Below are 22490 nucleotides of genomic sequence, written 5' to 3' on the forward strand. Positions count from 1 at the left end.
ATGGGCATTTGTGTTGTTTCCATCTTTTTGGCTATTATGAATAAACATATATAAGTTTCTGTATGCACATTTGCTTTCGTTTATCTTGGATATATACCAAGAAGCAGAATTCGAAGTTTAACCTTTAGGAGAACTGGTCACTGTGTTCCACAACTGCCATACCGTTTTATATTGCCACCAGCAGAGTAGCAATGTCACAGGTTTCTATTTCTCCACATCCTTGCCATCACGTGTTACTGTTTCTAACTAGTCATCCTAGTAAGGGTGAAGTGGTGTCTTATTGTGGATTTGATTTTCATTTCTCTCACGATTGTGATGTTGATTATCTTATGTGGTTGTTTCCTATTCATATATCTTCTTTATGGGAATGTCTGTTCAAGTCCTTTCTTTGCTCATTTTTAAATTGAGTTATGTTTTTGTTGTTGAGTTGTAAGAGTTCTTTATATATTCTGAAGACTGGATCCTTATCAGATACAGGATATGCACGTATTTCTCCCATTCTGTAGGTTGTCTTTTCACTTTCTTCATAACGTCCTTTGATGAACAAAAGTTTCTAGTTTTGATGAAATGTAATTTATCTGTTTTTGTTGTTGCTAATACTTTTGGTGTCAAACATAAGACTTCATTGCCATATCTAAGATCATGACGATTTGCTTCCATATTTTCTTCCAATAGCTTACCTCTAATATTTAAGTCATTGATCTCTTTGACGTTATTTATGTACCTGGAGTGAAGTAAAAGTTCCTATCTCTCTCTATGTATAAATGACTGCAGTGTGATTAAATATGTTTCATTAATTCTTCAAAACTAAATTTGAAACTATGGGATACCTTGACTCAGTGGTGAGGTTTTAAGTTCAATTTATTTCAAGACTTAGTTTTGATGTCAATTATAGCTAAAAACATACCTCGAAATGATAAAAAGATGCAAATGGAATAAATTAATTGCTTTGTTGACTTTATAAATTATGATACTCATTTTTAAGCATATCTACCAATAATGCAAGAATTTTTAAAATTAAGATTTGCATAATATATGTTAACATATTGTTAAGGAAAACCTATTGAAAGTTATTGTGCCTTTATTTTTAACAAAAGCATTCAAAATCTAGTGAAGTAATTATTTACAGATTGGAAAACTCTGTAATGCTTTTAATGTGACAATTTTGTTTTGGTTACCTTTCTTCCTTCACAAAGCCACAAACAATGGAAACATTTCTAAACACACATTTTCAAGTCTTCTCTTCATACTCTATCTTTTTAATTATCAGTTCATTTTGAAGTCATTTCCTTTTAATGTGTATCTTTTTATTTCAGAAAATTTCAAGCAGCCAAATGTAAGGAAAAATATTACAGTGAACCTTCCTGTACCCATTAGTCAGGATTTGTAGTGTATCAAGACGCTCTAGACCTTTCTTGTAATTCTCACCCAATAACCTGTAATAAGCCATTTTTCTCAGGAGCTCTGGCTCCCTTTAGTAGGAAATAGTATTTAGAAGTCTTGGTGCTTGGAGTGCTCATTGTCACCATGTTGGTTACTGTTTCTAGGCCTAGGGGAACAAGCTAGGAGACATGTTTTGTTTTGTTTTTTAAGTACAAACTGTAATATTAGTTATACTAACATTTTCAGTTCAAATCCAGTGTTACCAAATTTTCATTGACAAGTCACCAATGTTACAACTGTTGTTTCTTTCACCCTTGGCAAAAATTCTGTTACTGAGTGATACCAACAAAATTACTCATTTGCCTTATTTTGGAATGCACCCACAATAGTATCAGTATTACAATATTAACACCATCATCCAAGTATGATTACTGAAAACAGTGTTAAGATTTTTGCAGGTTGTTTTGTCATTAGAGTATATCCTTATAGGGATATAAACTCATATAAGTTAATGTATAATTATGTCATCAATTGAATACATATTTCTCATTGCTTTTATTTTTTTTAATTTTTTAAATTTTTTTTTGAGATGGGGTCTTGCTCTGTTGCCCAGGCTGGAGTGCAGTGGCATGATCTCAGCTCATGGCAACCTTGGCCTCCTGGGTTCAAGTGATTCTCCTGTCTCAGCCTCCCAAGTAGCCGAGACTGCAGGTGCATGCCACCATGCCCTGCTAATTTTTGTATTTTTAGTAGAGGTGGGGTTTTGCCATGTTAGCCAGGCTGGTCTCTAATTCTTGACCTCAGGTGATCCACCTGCCTCAGCCTCCCAAAGTGCTGGGATTACAGGCGTGAGCCACTGTGCCTGGCCTTTCATTGCTTTTAAATTTATTTTGTTTTCATAATATGTGAAATATTTCCATTATTCCAAAGCTAAAGCTACAAAACATGCTATATTCAAAGAAATATACCCTTTAATCTACATTATCTTTCTCTCCCAAAGGTAAATAATAAATAAATAAATAAATAAATAAAGGTAAATAATATTCCTTTTCTCTCCCAAAGGTAAACCTTTATTAAAAACAATCACCTATTTTAAAAATAAGTAAACACACTATAGACGATATCAATAATGATATAGATGTGTCACCTTCTTAAGTAAAACGTAGATTATGCACATTTTTCTTCACCTTTTTTTGCTCTAAGGTATATATGTATTATATTTTAAAGATCACTCCCTAGTCTGTTATAGATATTTTCTTCCATTTAAAAATATATAGCATTATCGAATTCCTTTGTGTAGGTATAGCTTACTTTCTCCTTATTGGCAAATGCTAAGTTTTCATTTTTTTACTCTAACTGTTGCTACAACTAATAGACTTGTGTGCACCCACATTTTCATATTGTTGTCAGAGTATTACTGAGATCTGCTCCCTAGAAGAGGGGTTACTGCACCAAAGGGAAAATGTGTATTTATTTTACTGTTTCCAAATTCCCCTCCCAGTAGTGGTGCGCTTTCCATACCCACCAGCAATGTCAACTGCAAAGTGCAGCATCAGGCTCTCCACTTCCTCCCCAACAGGGGAGCTGAAAGGCTTTTGCTCTGTTTCTAATTACATATTTGAGAAATGGTATTCTATGTAGTTGGCTGTATTTTTCTTTTTAATTTTAAACAAGAGCGTCTTTTCATATGTTTAGGATCCTTTGGCATTTCTTGTTCTCAGTCATGTTGAAAACATCACCTTTTCTTTCAGGGACAGGTTAAATATATTATTTTCAAAAATATTTTCTATATAGCACACTGTTGACAGCCCCTTATAGATACAGAAAAAGTTATCAAAGTTGGGTCACTTGTAAAGAATGGGCATAAATTAACTTTAATTTTGGTAGTTCTTTGCCATGAGATAACTAACAACCTCCTTGAAAAGAATTTTGAGTGGTCAAGCTCTGTGTTGCTAAAATGCATTATATGGATTCTACTATATATTAATTGTGTTTTAAATACCTTTGAGACTTTTATTTTTAAATTCAATATGCCAATGCCATCCTCAGAATCTTATGCACTGCTGGGTTCAACTCCTTGGTTTTAATAGGGAATGAGGCAGGGGATGAATGGATTGAAAGATGTTGCTTTGCAAAGTTTTTTTGGAATCCTTTTATATATTTTTTGTGAATGTGGCCACCTCATCACTGGTTACTTAAATATAATACTCATAGAAATTTGCTTTTATTTTTTAAAATACCAGTTGCTATTGAAAATGTATATTTCCTGGCACCTCTTTTCTTTAATGTTTAATAACAACAAGTGCAAAAGTTACATATTTGTGTATTTTGCTGTTTAAAAAAAAAAATGAGCTAGTAACCAGACACTGAGACAGGCTAGAAACAACTGTACTGTCATTCAACTTGTCAGTCTTCCACATGGCAGGTTCGGTTCCGTCCCTGTTTCTTCATAGCTTCAACCACGTTTTAGTATGTATCTCCGTAAGGACTCACTCATAAGAAAATACAGTTTGGTTTGTCACAAGATTGTTTAGCATGTATTATTTCAGCCTTTTAAAAAACTGTATATCCAATTATAATGTTTCCCTATATTATGCAAAGAGAAACTTTCAGATGTCATAGATTTTATTTTGTCAAGAACAAACTGGATTTTCTTTAATATTTGCTCAACCGAGACACTCATTTTGTTTATTACTTGCTTAGTTTTTAAATGTCTTGCTAAATATAATGGCTCCCTACTCTCGTTAGCTTCTATCTCGGAGCCTATTTTATAATCACATTGATGTTCACATATGTACCAACATGGTCAGTGTTGCCGTTTTCTCATTCTCCTCATGTTTGGATTATTAGTTCTGTCTTTAATTAATAGTTTCTTTGAAGGATTACTTTTAAGTCACTTATCTGTTTTAATAGGGTTAATTTAATTAAAATGAGATAAGTTATTCATTATTCTTTTAGCCAAGCACAGATGACCTTCTGCTGAAAGGTAACTGACAAGCGAGGGCTCCACTTTCCAATGGTGGTTGTGGGACTCCCTGTTCCCTTGGGATAACCCCTTTGCAGTACATGACATACGATCATCCAATATACAGACTAGGGTACGAGATGGTACACATATCATTCTATGCATGCAGTACATGACATACGATCATCCAATATAGAGACTAGGGTATGAGATGGTACACATATCATTCAATGCATGCAGTACATGACATACGATCATCCAATATAGAGACTAGGGTATGAGATGGTACACATATCATTCTGTGCATTAAGTCTTCGTGGAGGTCAGTTCTTTTCATATTTTGCAGAATACCTCTGTAAGTCCTAATATTACCCCCATAAACCAGTGAACCATTTTGCACAAATCCTGGGTTATATACGGCACCTCAGAAAACCCTAGTTCAAATTCTGGCTCTGAATCTTACCATATACATAATATAGGGCAAGATTCTTCACCTTCGTGTGACTTGATTTCATCTTAGGTAAAAGGGGGATAATGTAATAGCATCATTTTATGTGGACACATTAAAATAATGCCTTATGAAGTACCTTTAGGGTACATGCTGAAGACAGTAAGCACGCAGTGTATAGTGGCTTTTGTTGTTGTGGTTGTGATTTAAGCATGTACTCCCGTAAACATGTACATATTGTGTTTGTGCCTATGTCTGCATGTATGTGTATATTTACAGAGAAATGCACATTTGGACATTCTTTAATTGTAGATTGGGATTTCCTATAACTCAATGCATAAATCAGCCAATTACCCATCTATCTGGTGATCTGTCTTCTTGGTTTATTTGGCTTTGCCTTGATTCGTGGAGCATAGAACAAGACACGTAAAATAAAATGATAATAAAATAGAAATAGAAAATCAAAGCTTATAGTCTGGGCACAGTGGCTCATGCCTGTAATCCCAACACTTTGGGAGAACGAGGCAGGCAGATCACTTGATGCTAGGCACGAGACCAGCCTGACCAATATGATGAAACCCTGTCTCTACTGAAAACACAAAAAGTAGCTGGGTGTGGTGGTGCATGCCTATAATCTCAGCTACTAGGGAGGCTGAGACACGAGAATCGCTTGAACCCAGGTGGTAGAGGCTGCAGTGAGCCACGATCATACCATTGCACTCCAGCCCAGGTGACAGAGCAAGATTCTGTCTCAAAAAAAAAAAAAAAGAAAAAGAAAAAGAAAAAAGAAGGAAAGAAATCAAAAGTTTATCAAACTATAAGCCAAAACAGATGATCAGGAACAAGAGCTGATGGAACCCATATTACTCCCAGGGCACCGCTTTCTTCTATGGTGGGGTGAAAGCTTATATCAATGTCCATGAGTCTTGTAAATAATCTGTATTGGCCAGGCGCAGTGGCACACACCTGTAATCCCAGCACTTTGGGAGGTCAAAGCAGGCAAATCACCTGAGGTCAGGAGTTTGAGACCAGCCTGGCCACCATCTCCACTAAAAATACAAAAATTAGCCAGGCGTGGTGGCGGGTGCCTGTAATCCCAGCTACTCGGGGGACTGAGGCAGGAAAATCACTTCAACCCGAGAGGTGGAGGTTGCAGTGAGCCGAGATCGTGCTTCTGCATTCCAGCCTGGGCGACAGAGCAAGACTCCGTCTCAATAAATAAATAAACAAACAAATAACATATATTAATAATATGTATGGAAAACAGAAATGACAGTTAATTCTGTAAAGAAACAAAGACTGTGTTGAAATTATGGAAGCTGGACTGCCACAGGAAGGCGTCAGAGTCCAGGCCTGATTCTGTCTGTGGTCAGATGCAGCACAGCACCTGACAACAGGATGGGCACTTTGGGCATGTTGCTGATCGTGCACTCCCAATGCTGTGGAATATCTCTCTGGAGGTTCTTGGTTGACCTCCTCAGCAATCCTAATTGTATAAAATGACTGGACCTCCAGAGTCAGACCCCAGTGTTGTCTTTGGCTTATGGAATCTCGGGAGTAGCCCTTGCTGATTTCTCTGAAGAGCGGTCCATTGATCTCTCCACCATCCCAGTTTAAAATGCCTGTGCGAATTGTTTTGAGCCCCCGTGGGAACTACTGGCTATTTTTGGATTGTAATTCCTCCCATAAAATTAAAGCAAGATTTATTTATGCAATCAAAGGACATTTTATCCCTAAAGCCATCGGTTCCTTTCAATGATAAAGTTTGTATCTAATCAGAAAAGATGGATTACTCTGGTACTGAAATCCACAGATCCAATCCACTCCTTGATTTTCCTGAATGTAGGGGTGTGAATGAAGCTATAAGTGGGGTAGATTCATTGGTAAATATGTTCTTTGAATGTGTGTTTCTATCTTGGTGTGCTCCAAAGGACTTTGATCCCCACAAATTAGAATGACTCCTCCCGCTGGGGTAGCATGGTCACTACCCAACCTGTGGGAAGAAGCCCTGTTCTATGCATGGCACTGTTCCTGGCTCTTCTGTGCTTTGCTGTAAACGCAAATATAGCCCTTACCTCCTCTCCACCCTGCCCCCAACACATACAAATTGCCCTTTCCCCCAAATTCATTATTTAGTGTCTCCTTGGCCTAGGAAATCATGTAATAGAATTTGAATACTGACATTATAAGAGCACAATAATTTTTAAAACCCTGAGATCAGTTTTCTGGAACTGTTAAATATATTTATATGTATATATAGAGAGAGTTAAGAAACTATTTTCCAAATTACACTGGTCTCATGCACCAAATGTCTTGTTAACAGTGTCTGTATATATTCATTTCTACTATCTTACTATCAAGATGTATGTAATAAGATGTCTTTTTTGTTTCTATCATCTAGTTTTTTGTGTCTCTTTCAAACTTATTAAGGTAAACACCTTCAAAGCTCAATTTTGGACATATACATTCTTCAAGGTAGGGCCAGGCAACAATGAGCCAATCTTTTTCATTGACAAAATTATGATGATGAATAATTAAAACTGGCTTAAAATACCATCCAGGTAAAAACCCTGCTCTCCTAGTGTGAACTCATTATTTGACCAGATATTGTGTTATACTTTCTAAGGGTGGGATATGAAATTCTATTTCCCTAAGATTCAAAACTGAGTAATGATTAGCAAGTGCTTTCTGTAAATATGGTGCCATTCTTAGTGCTTACTCATAAACATCTGTTGAATCTCCACAAAGCCCTGTTGGGATGGATGTTATTATTCTTCTCCCTTTTATAAATGAAGGAATGGAACCTCAGAAGTTCATTAAATTGCACATGCTGGTGTACAAAGCCAGAGAGTTATGGCTCTAGCACCTGTGTTCCTAATCACTGTGTGAATAGATAAGCCTGCATCAACAGTTAAACTAACATACCTTTGAAAGTTCTATGAGAAGAAGGCCAAGAAAAGAATATTTCTAATTTATTAGGACTATTTCATATTTAAAACAACTATATGGTAGAAATTATTATTTTTATTTGTACAGAGGAAGAAGTAAAGCCTTGATATGACTAAGCAACCAGAATCACAGAGTTAGGAGGAGGAAAGCTGAGAGTTCAACCCAGATACGGTTGGCTCCAGAGCTCCGTGTTCCTGCTTCCATGCTGCCTGCTTCTCCCTAGGCTGTGGTCTTCAACCCCATATATGCTTTTCAGTCACATAGAAGTTTTTAAACATCCCAATGCCGAGGCCATGCCTCAGACCAATTCAATGCTAACCTTTTAGGTTAGGCATCAGGGTTTGTTAAAGTTCTCAGGTTTAAACATTTGAGAACTACTGCAGGGGTGAGCATTCTGTAAGCAACAAGGTATTTTCAATGGGAGTCTATAGCATTCGTAAATGCAAAAATATTCCCTCTGCCCATGTCTATTTCATCTGTAAGTGATTTGACTCGCTAGCTAGCATGGATTTTTCAATACATTTTGATGAAGTTGAAAATAAGATTGACAAACATAGCCAAAACAGCCTATTTCCAGAACCTCTGACAAACTCTTACCTAAAGATATGGGCTTTGGTAAAAACTTTATAATTATCCTGAAAGGTTTGCTGTCTTTTTGCTCTACCGGCTTTTACTAATAGTCTGTGCTCGGAATTATTTTCAAATGACAAAGCACCTTCTGCATCTCCTTTTAAAACTGAGTAGCACCCACGCAATTTGTTGGAGCTTCATGTGTTTAGGTTGACTTGTTGAGAGTGCTGATGTAGAATGATGGGTACTATGCAAAATGCACTTACTACTTGTCCTTTATAAGCCCTGGCAGCACAGATTTTTCTGTAGCTCTAGGGGGCTGAGGAAGTAGTTTCCCACCTTCCCTATGACATGCCATTGGCCTCACCATTAGTACCATTCAAGTCCGTCCGTTTTTTTGTTTTTGCCTTTTGTTTTTTGTTTTTACTGTTGTGCTCCCAGGTCACTTTTCATGTAATTCCAGCTTTTACCTAACTTAGAATGCAATTCCCTTTCCATCTAATACGTCAGCTCACCACCTATAATCCATTATGCTTCTTGGTTGTTGTCAGTCATAGCGCAGTATGTGACAGATCATTCTGATCCTTTTCAGATGCAGAGACATTCTTGATGCCTAGGGAGTCAAGAAACCTGGGTTGCAGACACCTATTTAGGGAGCAAAACATCAAATATAATACAAAGGACCATTTTTTGGCTTTTGAACATTGCTCTCCTAAATACAAATAATCATGTCAGTATAACTCCTAAAACACATTGGAAAACTAGGGAAATATATTAAAAGATGAATTACAAAAGAATATATGCAAATAGACTCCACACATATTAAAACTTCAACATAATTTGTTGCTACAGAATTGCTAACTTAGGCTGGGTGCCGTGGCTTAAGCCTGTAATCCTAGCACTTTGAGAGGACTACATGAATCACTTAAGCCCAGGAATTTGAGGCTAGCCTGGTGCAACATAGGGAAACCGCTTTTCTACAACAAATTTAAAAATTAGGTCAATGTGTTGGGGCACATCTACAGTCTCAGCTACTTGGGAAGCTGAGGTGGGAGGATTGCTTGAGCTCGGGAGACTGAGGGTGCAGCAAGCCATGATTATGCCATTGCACTCCAGCCTGAGTGACTAAGACCCTGTCTTAAAAAAAAAAAAAAGAATTGTTAACATAAAATATAAAATGATGGACACACATTCAAAAGAGGTAAGAATATAAATTCATATATTTCAAAAAAGCAATTTGGCAATCTGGCAATCCATATTATAAGCTTTAAAATATTAACAAACTACCCAGAGCCTACCCACACACAGTCTCCATGTATCTGCCTGTCTGTTTGCCTGCCTTGCTGAAATAGACAGCCCGTTCTCTTTCTAGCTCCTGGACCTTGTGTAATTATAATTGCCACTGTGAAAACAGTGGCACCAGGATTGAATCCCCATTGACACGAACTGTTGATGTGCTTGCAGTCCAAGTTCAAAGTTCCTTCTGCCTCCAAATTAATTGAAATTAAATCAGATTTCCTAAGCTTCCGAGTTTAAACTCCTTTCTGTTGTATTTTTGGGAATGATTTAGCAATTTTGACAGTTTTCCTTTGATTTGGATGCATGAGGTAGTGTAAAGTCAGGGTAATAGTCTAACTTCTCTAACCAAAGCAACACTGGAATCGCAGTGGCTGAACAGGGTCAAGGTTGATTTCCCCTCATGCCATGGTCCAGTGTGGGTTGGCCGAGGGGCCTCTGATCACTCATTATTCAGGGACCCAGACCCCGACTCCTGCCGTCCTGTGGTTCTGTCACCCACAGCAGCCCCTGTGTCTCAGCTGGATCCTCTTCATGGGGCCAGCTGGCGGAGGAAGAGCAAGCAGCACACCACACTGGAGAGTCAGGTTTAGATCCCAGGCCTGCACATGGAGCATGTCACTTATTTCCACGTTCCTTGTACCAGAACTCAGCCACATGGCCCTGCCTTGCCACGCCGTATGTGTTTGTGTGTTCAGGGAGTAGAAGGGATGGGGTAGGAAACAGGGTCTGGCCCTGTGCCAAGGAGAAAAAGCAAACAGGCTGTCAACACACAGCAGTCTCTCACGCTGGTGGAGAGGAGGATGAAACATAAAATTTATTGAATGGCTTCTCAGCTTTCCTCTTCCTGCTTGCAACAGGAACAACACTCAATCAAGAGACTTCATTATAAGGAGTGACTGGTACATGGACAAGGACCAGAAAAAGAGCTGTAGGACAAAATTGATGGTGTTGCAGAGCTCATTCTAGCTGGATCAACAAGGCACTGTCTGTTCGGTCATCTGTTTGGCCTTGGAAGTGCTGCTTTTATAAAATTCTACTGCAGAGAAGACAAGAGAATTTTATGTTTGCTTGATGCACGCGTGTGTCTTTAGTGGATTACGGATGAAGGGATTCTGTCCGTCCATTTGAAACAGCACCAGTAGCATCACTGCCTTCCTCTCTGGGAGGAACACCAAGAGATCTTTGTCCAGTTCTTACTTTCCTGGAATTTCTACTCTCCAAACGAATGACTTTCCTCTTCTTCCTCTTCTTCCTCCTCCTCTTCCTCCTCCTTCTTCTTCTTCTTCTTCCTCCTCCTCCTCCTCTCCTCCTCCTCCTCCTCTTCCTCCTCTTCCTTCTTCTTCTTCTCCTTCTCCTCCTCCTCCTCCTCCTCTTCCTCCTTCTTCTTCTNCCTTCTTCTTCTTCTCCTTCTCCTCCTCCTCCTCCTCCTCTTCCTCCTTCTTCTTCTTCTTCTGCATCTTATTAAGTGTTTAAAGATAAAATAACATTCAAAAATAAGATGGGAATGTTCTGAATAGCAGAGAGAATAAAACAATTTTTCCACCCATTTCTGCCAAAAACTCTTAAAAAGCACATTCTACCTTCGTTTTATGGGGGCTAACACAATTTTTAAGTATAAATTTATTACTTATCAGAGATGTAGAAAGATGTCTGTCAGTGCTTAAGATAGCTACAAAAGTTGCTCAAAACAGCTGTCTTTAGGATTTCTTCTTTTTAGTGTGTGTTTGTGTGCTGTGTATGTGTGGATAGATAAATGGATAGATGAATGGATGGATGGGTTGATTGATTGATAATAGATAGATAGATGATAGATAGGTAGGTAGGTAGGTAGGTAGATAGATAGATAGATAGATAGATAGATAGATAGATAAACAGATAGTAGAATGACCTGAATTCTTTTCCCCTGCCTCATCAGCAGCTGGCACAATTTTTGAATGTGTGCATTCTGCATTATCAGCAGAGTGAGCACCTCCTGAGACTGGGAGGATTCTTAACAGTAGTCGATAAAATACTAATTGACCTTTAAATATATCATTTTAAATGGTTTGATGTATTCTTAAATTTAATATGAGCCATATTATGCATACACAAGAGTGCTTATAGCACTTGTATAGTTGTAGATTTGCATAGTTATAGAAAACCTCTGTAACCACCACTTGGATCAGACAATGTGAGCCAGCAGCCCAGAAGCTTCTGTGTGACCTCCTCCATAACCACCTCCTCTGCCTATCTAGATATAACTACTATCTGATCTTAATAATTATCATTCCCTGCTTTTCTTTTTTTTTAATTTTTAATTTTTATTTTTAATTTTTTTTATTATTATTATACTTTAAGTTCTAGGGTACATGTGCATAACGTGCAGGTTTGTTACATAAGTATACTTGTGCCATGTCGGTGTGCTGCACCCATCAACTCATCAGCACCCATCAACTCGTCATTTACATCAGGTATAACTCCCAATGCCATCCCTCCCCCCTCCCCCCTCCCCATGATAGGCCTCGGTGTGTGATGTTCCCCTTCCCGAGTCCAAGTGATCTCATTGTTCAGTTCCCACCTATGAGTGAGAACATGCGGTGTTTGGTTTTCTGTTCTTGCGATAGTTTGCTGAGAATGATGGTTTCTAGCTGCATCCATGTCCCTACAAGGGACACAAACTCATCCTTTTTTATGGCTGCATAGTATTCCATGGTGTATATGTGCCACATTTTCTTAATCCAGTCTGTCACCGATGGACATTTGGGTTGATTCCAAGTCTTTGCTATTGTGAATAGTGCCGCAATAAACATACGTGTGCATGTGTCTTTATAGCAGCATGATTTATAATCCTTTGGGTATATACCCAGTAATGGGATGGCTGGGTCATATGGTACTTCTAGTTCTAGATCCTTGAGGAATCGCCATACTGTTTTCCATAATGGTTGAACTAGTTTACAATCCCACCAACAGTGTAAAAGTGTTCCTATTTCTCCACATCCTCTCCAGCACCTGTTGTCTCCTGACTTTTTAATGATTGCCATTCTAACTGGTGTGAGATGGTATCTCATTGTGGTTTTGATTTGCATTTCTCTGATGGCCAGTGATGATGAGCATTTTTTCATGTGTCTGTTGGCTGTATGAATGTCTTCTTTTGAAAAATGTTCATATCCTTTGCCCATTTTTTGATAGGGTTGTTTGTTTTTTTCTTGTAAATTTGTTTGAGTTCTTTGTTCTGGATATTACAAAGAGTTCTTTGTTCTGGATATCCAAAGGTTCTGGATATTAGCCCTTTTTCAGATGAGTAGATTGCAAAAATTTTCTCCCATTCTGTAGGTTGCCTGTTCACTCTGATGGTAGTTTCTTTTGCTGTGCAGAAGCTCTTTAGTTTAATTAGATTCCATTTCTCAATTTTGGCTTTTATTGCCATTGCTTGTGGTGTTTTAGAAATGAAGTCCTTGCCCATGCCTATGTCCTGAATGGTATTACCTAGGTTTTCTTCTAGGGTTTTTATGGTTTTAGGTCTAACATTTAAGTCTCTAATCCATCTTGAATTAATTTTTGTATAAGGAGTAAGGAAAGGATCCAGTTTCAGCTTTCTACTTATGGCTAGCCAATTTTCCCAGCACCATTTATTAAACAGGGAATCCTTTCCCCATTTCTTGTTTTTGTCAGGTTTGTCAAAGATCAGATGGCTGTAGATGTGTGGTATTATTTCTGAGGGCTCTGTTCTGTTCCATTGGTCTATATCTCTGTTTTGGTACCAGTACCATGCTGTTTTGGTTACTGTAGCCTTGTAGTATAGTTTGAAGTCAGGTAGCGTGATGCCTCCAGCTTTGTTCTTTTGACTTAGGATTGTCTTGGCAATGAGGGCTCGTTTTTGGTTCCATATGAACTTTAAAGTAGTTTTTTCCAATTCTGTAAAGAAAGTCATTGGTAGCTTGATGGGGATGGCATTGAATCTATAAATTACCTTGGGCAGTATGGCCATTTTCATGGTATTGATTCTTCCTATCCATGAGCATGGTATGTTCTTCCATTTGTTTGTGTCCTCTTTTATTTCACTGAGCAGTGGTTTGTAGTTCTCCTTGAAGAGGTCCTTTTCATCCCTTGTAAGTTGGATTCCTAGGTATTTTATTCTCTTTGAAGCAATTGTGAATGGAAGTCCATTCATGATTTGGCTCTCTGTTTGTCTGTTACTGGTGTATAAGAATGCTTGTGATTTTTGCACATTAATTTTGTATCCTGAGACTTTGCTGAACTTTCTTATCAGCTTAAGGAGATTTTGGACTGAGACAATGGGGTTTTCTAAATATACAATCATGTCATCTGCAAACAGGGACAATTTGACTTCTTCTTTTCCTAACCCTGCTTTTCTTTATAGCACTACCACCTATATATACATCCCTAAATAATACAAGTATTTGCCTGCTTTTAACTTTCAAACTGGTGCTTGAAAGATTTTGCCAAATGTCCCTCTCCAGAACCATCTAAATTCCAGTAATACTCCTAGTCCTGAACCTCTGAATATATGTGCAAATTATTCCATTCAAGGTTTTTTCATTCTTATTTTTGTTATATATATTTTGTTAATTACACTAGATCATGGCTGTCTTCCTCATTGGGTTGAGGGATGTGTGTTATTGGGTGTGAAAACAGTTTATTATCTTTTTCATCAGATACATTTTGAGCTTACAATCAGAGATTTAAAAGCAAACTGGACTAGTGACTGGGAAGAATTGTTTGGATGACAAGATCAGTGTATTGCACTTTGGTGAGAGTGAGTCTTGTATTTGTTTGATGAATTGTAAAAAGCAGAGCTCACTACCTGTGTTAAATATCCTCCATCATCAGTCAGGGTTGTATCCAACACCCTCAACTGCTTCACATTTGGTGTTTTGGGTTCCACGTCAGTGAGCCCCATGGGCTGTATCAGAACATGTCAATTGCTGAGAATCACCTAAACCAAGCTGACTTACAGCGGCCAGAGAGCTGCTCAGCAATGTGCGACGTTAGAGACACATTGAGCAACACAGTCTGTGATCCCTGCAGAGTCACAGGAAACGAGATGCCTGCTAGATCTTCCTGAGCTACAGATTTTTGCAACTAGTCAGAACTTTATTCCAGAATAAAGCAGGGCCTTGTGGGTGAAGAAAAATTTAAGTGTATTTGAGGCTGAAATCCCTTCGGATTTTAAATATATTCTTCCTGGTTCAGACAGGTTAAAAAAAAAATACTGTTCTAGCTGTAGATTTCGTTCCTTCATCACGACCGCCATCATCACCACCCACAGGCGTCTCTTCAGAGCCTGGTGTTGCTGCATTCGATACTGTATGTTACTTTGGCCACTTACATACAAACACACATACACACACACACACACGCACACATATTCGGTAACTGCGATAAAACTTTATTCTTCCTCCCTGTGTGATGTCTTGTGTTAATGAGACTTCATGCATAGAAATTGCTATGAGCTAGTGACCTCCAACTATCTTTGAAATAATTAATAATGTGCTCAGAAGGGTTGATTTACATATTTATGAGGGTTTATACTGTTTGGCTCCAAAGCAGGAGACTGAGAGAATTTAATGTTTTAAATGCATACCAAGTTAGCAAGAGGAGGAGTGGTTTAATATTCTAATGTCAAGATGAACATAAACATCTAATACCCAAACCAAGTAATTGTATTATTTATTTCCAGTAAAGTCTGAATGCCCTCCAGGTGATCTCACATGTTCTATCACTGATTCTACTCAAGTGTTTGGAAAAAATAATATTTCTTACATTTTCTGCTTTTCAAACCATTACTAGACATCACCAGTCTTGGAATTACATATTTATAGAGGGAAACACTGTATGAAAGGCAGTGGAAAAACACAAGGAAGGAGGAATAAGAACAGCCTTCAAAGAGGTAATCTTATTTACTTCTTCGGCACCATTCCTAACCCCTCCCCAAGCTTTTACCTGTGACAGCTCTTTCTTCTGGCTCAAGCACGGTAGTGCTTTTGGAATCGACCACTGTCTCAGTGTGCCCAGGCGGCCATTACAAAATACCACAGCCCGGGTGGCTTAAACAACAGGAATTTATTTTCCCACAGTTCTAGAGGCTGGAAGTTTGAGATGAAGGTGTCAGCAGGGTTGGTTTCTCCTGAAGCCTCTCTTCTTGGCTGGTAGATCTCATTCTGCCTGTGTCCTCCCATGGTCTATTTTCCCTCTGGTGTGTCCTCATCTCCTTGTCTTCTAAGGACACCAGTCAGATTGGGTGAAGATCTACACCAATGGCCTCATGTTACCTCTTTAAAGGCCCTGTTGCTGGCCGGCCACGATAACTCACACCTGTGATGCCAGCACTTTAGGAGGCTAAGGCAGGTGGATCTCCTGAGGTCAGGAGTTCAAGACCAGCCTGACCAACATGGTGAAACCCAGTCTTTACTAAAAATACAAAAATTAGTTGGGCATGGTGGCACACGCCTGTAATCCCAGCTACTCAGGAGGCTGAGGCAGGAGAATTGCTTGAACCTGGGAAGCGGAGGTTGCAATGAGCCGAGACTGTACCATTGCACTCCAGCGTAGGCAGCAGAGCGAAACGCCATCTCATAAATAAATAAAGGCAGGCTCTAATGCCAAATAGAGTCACATCCTGAGTAACTGGGATTAGAACTTCAATGTATGAATTCGGGAGTACACATTTCATCCTTTAACAAACACTTTCTCAATTCTGAAATAGTTTTTAAATACTCAGCACCCCAAGTTCAGAAAAGGCCTATTGAACATGAGCCCTCTGTACGTAAGTTCTGCTCCCCGTAGTTAAACTACCGGATGTTCCTAAGATATGCCTTGTCCTCCAGCCTTCCCCAAAGCCCTTCCCCGTGCTCCATGTGGGCTGGTTTCCTGAGCTTCAGCACAGTGTCCCCAGGGAATACAGGGCTCTTTCTACCAGTTTTCTGATGTGAAAATCTAGACTCACTAGCAGATGTTTCAGGATGGATCCTCCTAACTTTCCTGTGCTTTGTAAATGTAAAGATTCAGTCATCTTCTTGGGGGTGGAGGTGGCTAGGACAGCATTTGCGGTCATGTCTCAGGCCCTGGCTCTCCTAGGATGGATTGTCAGGATCTGAGGCCTCCAAAAAACTTTGTACTGGTTATTGTAGACTAAACTGCCAATAGTAACAGTAAAGCCAACCATGTAATTAGTGGCTCACACACGACTGCAGCGTAATTCTTGCCTGGGGTGGGCATTTCAGGTGGGTGGTGGTTGCCTTCTGAGGGTTATTTGTATCTTTCACCTTTATTATCCCACTGGGCCTCGTCTATATCTCCATGGTCAAGTTCAATCCCCACATTCAAGATCCAGCCGGCAGAGGGGAATGAAATTATAAACTAGGCATGCATCTTTCATATAATCCCAGCCCAGAAATAGTACACACCCCTAAGATCCTTAAGCTAGGCCTTAGTCATTTGGCCATACATACCTTCGAGGAAGCCTCAGTAATGGACCCTGAGTAGAGGCCTAGGAAACAGAGAAAAGAGGAATTTAGGCAGACATCTGGCAGTCTCTGTCAAAAAGATATTCCTCTAGGGGTACTGGGAGCTCAGCTTCCAAGCAGTAGCCTTGGTTATGTTCATGCTTCAGGAACCTTGGGCAAAGTGAGGACCCTGTAGTCAGACGGTGCCAATTCAATGACCAGCCCACTCAACTGGATGTTGAGCTGATTTCCTCATTTTAAAATGAAGAGAATTCTGAACTCAGAAGTCATTAAATCAGATGGTATATAAAAATGACTGACACAGTACCTGGTACCAACTTACCACCAATCCTATACACCAGTTTCAGAATGCGTTCTAGAAATGCGTGACTCACGGGAAGCCTGAAGCTGCGATGTAGGTTTAATTGAAGTCGTATAGCTGAAAAGTAAAAATCTGATTTTCTTTTTGACAGTTTCTACATTAATACTTTGATATGGGAATAATTGATTCCTTTGAATCAGGCATTAACATTATAAGAAAAGTAAAATGTTCTACAAATATGTGCTTGTAAAAACAAATAACTTGGAAAGTTATTGATAGTTCTTTGTAAAATTCTTATATTAGATTTATTTCACAAAACCAGAGTTTCTAAACTAGTCTTTTCCAGAAAGAGGTATATGAAGGAGGATAAATAGCTGCATTACTGAGGCTACCATTCTGTATTATTTTTCTCTTCTTACTGATAGCATTGGTAGGCTGCTTTAACTGGGTTGTTAGTATAACTTCTAAGTCCTTTCCAGAAAATTCTGTATTCTAAATAGGCTGCAGATGAGTAATGAGTAAAACTCATTTAGTGCTTGTGGACTATAATCAAGTGTAATATTAAACAAATATGTAGTCTGAAATTGGAGTCACAGCATTCTCATTGAATTGGGAGGTACACTAAAAGAAGTGGACTCCAGACTATGATTCATTGGTGTACAGGAAGAAAACTATAATTTCCGTGTTTGATTTACTTTTTGTATCTTCTTTTGAATTTTTTTTTGTTTTTCTATCTTTTGTTTTCCATATGTTTAAATGTATATAACATAGGAGCAGTATTTGCATTGAATCAATATTGGTACTCATAATCAATTCTTTATTTTTACTAATAGGGATTCTCCACCAAAATTTTGGAGAGCACTGATCTAGACCAGTAGATTTCATACGTACTTTCCTGCTACCCATGGAAAGAGGTACATTTTACATCAAAAGGTATAAACACATAAAATATACACATGCATGTAATTGAAAAACCTTTCACAAAATAATACTTTCCTACTATATGTGATGCACTAATATTTTCAGTTTTAATTTATTTCAGATGCATTCAAACCATCCCAAACACGTAAAAATTAACCCCGTCTTGAAGGACTTTCAGGAGGAATACCCGAACTTTCCTTGGGAGCCCACTTCGTGTTTAGTCATTTCAAATATCAGAACCTCTTGTTTCTGATTTTTAAATATAACTCATGTCTTACACTGCAGGAAAAAACTTAATTAGACTAGATTTGAACAAAGTAGAAAAAATGAAGTCATCCATTCATTTTTCTAAACCAATCAGTTTTAAAATTCAGGAAAACATAAATATTTGATATATCTTAACAGAAAGCACATTTCAGATACACATTTCATTTTCAGGAGTGCCTTCACTAAAGCCAGATAACATGGATACTGTAGGGATACCAGAGTATCCATGTTATCCCAGCCTAGTCACACCTGGGTGAGGGGCTGCTACCTCCCCTGATGCAATGTCCGGAAGACCCCTACCTCCCTGCACTCCCACTCCCATCCCCCCACCCCCGCACCCCCCACTCAATCAAATCAATATGAGGGGACAGTGCCTCCTAATGGCTCTGCAAGACACACTAGCATCTCAGTCTCGCTGCCGTACCTTTAGATGGATGTTTATCAAACTGTGTTCTGTGGAACCATGGGGAGGGGTTGTCCATAAAGCATATCAAGGATTATTTTACAACAAAAAAGGCGGGGGGATCACAAGGTCAAGAGATCTAGACCATCCTGGCCAAAATGGTGAAACCCCATCTCTACTGAAAATACAGAAAAATTAGCTGGGCATGGTGGCATGCACCTGTAGTCCCAGCTACTCTGGAGGCTGAGGCAGAATTGCTTTAACCCAGGAGGTGGAGCTTGCAGTGAGCTGAGATTGCAACACTGCACTCCAGCCTGGCAACAGATCGAGACTCTGTCTAAAAAAATAAAAAAATGTGGTCAGTGACAGCATGCGTAAGTATTTTCTGTTTTAGTAATTGAGACTTCCATGTCAATACTTTATCAAGGTAACAACAGGTGAAAATAGGGGCTTCTGCAGTCCTCAAGTCATAGCAGAAATTTTGATTAAAATGGTTTAGGTTTCTTGATACTGTATATTTTTGAAGAGTAAATAAAATAACTGTACATGTTGTATTGTTAGTTAAAATAACCTAATTGCAAAATGACAAAGACCAAATTTTAATTGATCTCTCTTATTAGCATAGAGGGAAACTTGAGTTTATTAATATTAAAATACTGTGTGATGGAGTAGAAACGTAGGCTCTAAAATAATAGAGCCTGGAAGTAAAAGTATTTGGGACACTTTACCTTCAAAAACAACTCAAAGCATTTTGTTTTGTTTTTGATTTGTTACTCCCCATTTTAATTTGAACATGCTCGTTTCAGTTAGAGACTGTTTACTTTCTCTTCATTTCAACAAAATCAGTGATCTCGGTGAGTTTTTATTGTTCGTATAGAACTAAGCAAGTAGTAAAAGATGTTGGTTTCAGAGGGAGTAAGACCCTTGTTGGATGAAGTACCACCATCATCATCAAAATTTATTTATCTAATATCTTTTGTTGGATGAAATACCACCACCATCATCACAATATTTGCCTACTATACCACTTTAGAAGGTACTGTTTCAAGAATTGGGTGTTGTTCTCGGTTATACACAGCTTCTGTAGCTATCATCATATCAGTGGAAGGAGTAATTACCTATAAAGTACGCTTAACTGTACACTCATGCTAAGTATAGCATGCTGCGTATAAATCAACAACAGCTAACTTCAAACTTCATTTTCCGAAGCAAACCTCTAGGCTGTAATTTTGCCATTCTTCTTTCTGATCCAAAAATAAAAATAAATCAAGGTAGAAAAACAGCTGTAAAGCTGATAACGAGATTTGCAACCAGCTAAGACATAATCTAAATCATAAGAAGGTTTATAAGTCCTGTTGTTCATTTTCCACTAGGCGAATGATTTAGAAAACCCCAGTTCAGGGATGAGGAAGACCACTGTGCCATTTAAATAAGGGACTGGCATGGGTAGCTTCTGTGTTTCATGATCCACGTCCCCAAGTAATATGATGTGTTTATAGGAATGTTAAAGGAACACTGAAGATTATGGAAGCGTTTGGGGGGGATAATAACACTTAACAGGAATACACTGTTTGCCAGTGAGACTGAAATGAGGCTGAAGTAAATAATACGCATTTTAGAAAATTACCCAATTATATATTTAACCACTCCAAGGCATTCTGGACTCCAGGGGAAATAGTGTGCATTTTACAAAATTGCTTATAATTGTGAATTGTGTGTTTGCAAAGGAACCTGATGTGGTAGTAGGAGGCACGTTTGTCAGAGCTCAGCAATGGAATCTTTTTTTTTAAAGGACTTTGAATACAAGAGACAACATTTGCAGTTGCTTTTCTGATGCCAATAAAATATGTGTTTAAGACTGCTTGACAGACTATTCTAGAAAAGACGACAGAGCTATTTTGATGCCTGAGGGATTTAATACCAAGTACTTTGAATCGAAAGCATTTAGCTATTGTTTAATACACTTTCCTTCTGAGACTACAGCTACATGTAGGGAGATAGATTTCTAAATTGCAAATATTAATTATTCACATTGCAGAAAACACCCTAATAAGTTTCCTGTTTTTATTTCACATAGAAATGCACAATTTAATTACTGAATTCTTAAAAGTTGTATAAGTAGCTTAAAATAATTTTCCGTTAACTTGGAAGTAGGACTTAATTTTCATTAAAAATGACACATCTAGTCACATTTTGAGAAATATATTGAACTGTGAATCATCCTGTTGAATGATATAATTTATATCCTCTAAGTAAAAACAAAGATAGTTGCATAGGCCTCTACAGTTTATAAAGTGTGTCCTTAAAATGTCAGATAAAGCAAATCCAACCATCATGTCCAATCTATAGGCAGTATCTACTACGCTCCAGGCTCTGTCTGCATCAGAGGGAGAGGCAATGGTTTGCGGAATAGATAAGCTTCTTCCCCTCAAGGAGCTTGCAATTCAGTGGGGGTTTCAGATATTTATGAAAAAACCAGGCAGCTATATAATTACTGATTAGATAAGAGATGGAAGAAATGGAGGAAGTGGGGCAGGACAGGGAAAAAGAGGAACAACTTGAGGTAAAACCTTGAGACAGGAGAGAGCAAGGCATGTCTGCAGTGTGGAGAGACCGGAGTGGCTGGAGGAGAGTGAAAGGAGACCAGCCAAATGGGCAGGGCCCAGCAAGCCCACGCCAGACTTGCAGTCCTGGAAGTCAGATGCTGGAAGCTTTAAATAAGAGAAGTGGCATGATCAGAACTTCATTTTTCAAAGACTACTCCTGCTGGAGGAAGGAAAATGGTTGCAAGGGGACAAGAGGAGAGGTGAAAGACCAAATTCAGTGGGACTTGTGATGGACCTCGTGTGGAGGAAGGGCAGGCAGGTGTTGAAGGTAGTGCTTAGGTTTCTAGATTCAGCACAGGATGGGTAGGTCTTCAGATTTTAGCTCACAAATGCTCATGAGTAGTATCATGGAATCCATGACAAAAACTTAACTTTAATTCAATTTAATGTGGGTGATATTGCACTTTTCATGTTGTGGGGGAGAAAGGGGCTGGTGAGTGTGCTGTTGGTGAAATTCTGTGAATGACCCTTGCTGAATGTGCCTCAGCCTTAAACTCTCAGCTCACAAGAGCGGGCAATGCAAGAAACAAACACAGAAACAGATGCACAATCTCCTCTTGCAGCACCGTCACCGAGGAAATCAGCCACTAACACTGCTCTGCTCTTCACCAACTCCTGAAAGACACTCCCCTCTGCACTAAGACTTGTCTGGTTGAGAGGAACAGAACCAACTAAAGCTAATATAAGAAGAGAGGAGGGGGTTATTATCAAGGATGGGGGTGTCTCCTGTTTCCCAGGGACAGGAGTGGGCCTCAGGGTCAACAGAACCATTGGTCCAAAGACCCCTTGTTTGTCTGTATGCATCTATGGTCACCTCTCAGTCTGCCTGCTTCTTTCAGCCTTTGCTATAAACAAATTCCTTTGCTTCTCCAGCTCCAGGCAGGAACATGCCAACTCATGGCTTACAAGCTT

At 38.8% G+C, this 22490-nt stretch overlaps 1 protein-coding gene across 3 annotated transcripts in view; it reads left to right on the forward strand.

The window, feature by feature from the left end:
* Positions 1-22490, forward strand: part of PRKN (parkin RBR E3 ubiquitin protein ligase) — a 919793-nt gene that overhangs the window by 498093 nt on the left and 399210 nt on the right. The window lies entirely within an intron of this gene.

Source organism: Theropithecus gelada, chromosome 4 (genome assembly GCF_003255815.1).
Source record: "Theropithecus gelada isolate Dixy chromosome 4, Tgel_1.0, whole genome shotgun sequence".
In the NCBI taxonomy this organism is placed as follows: domain Eukaryota; kingdom Metazoa; phylum Chordata; class Mammalia; order Primates; family Cercopithecidae; genus Theropithecus; species Theropithecus gelada.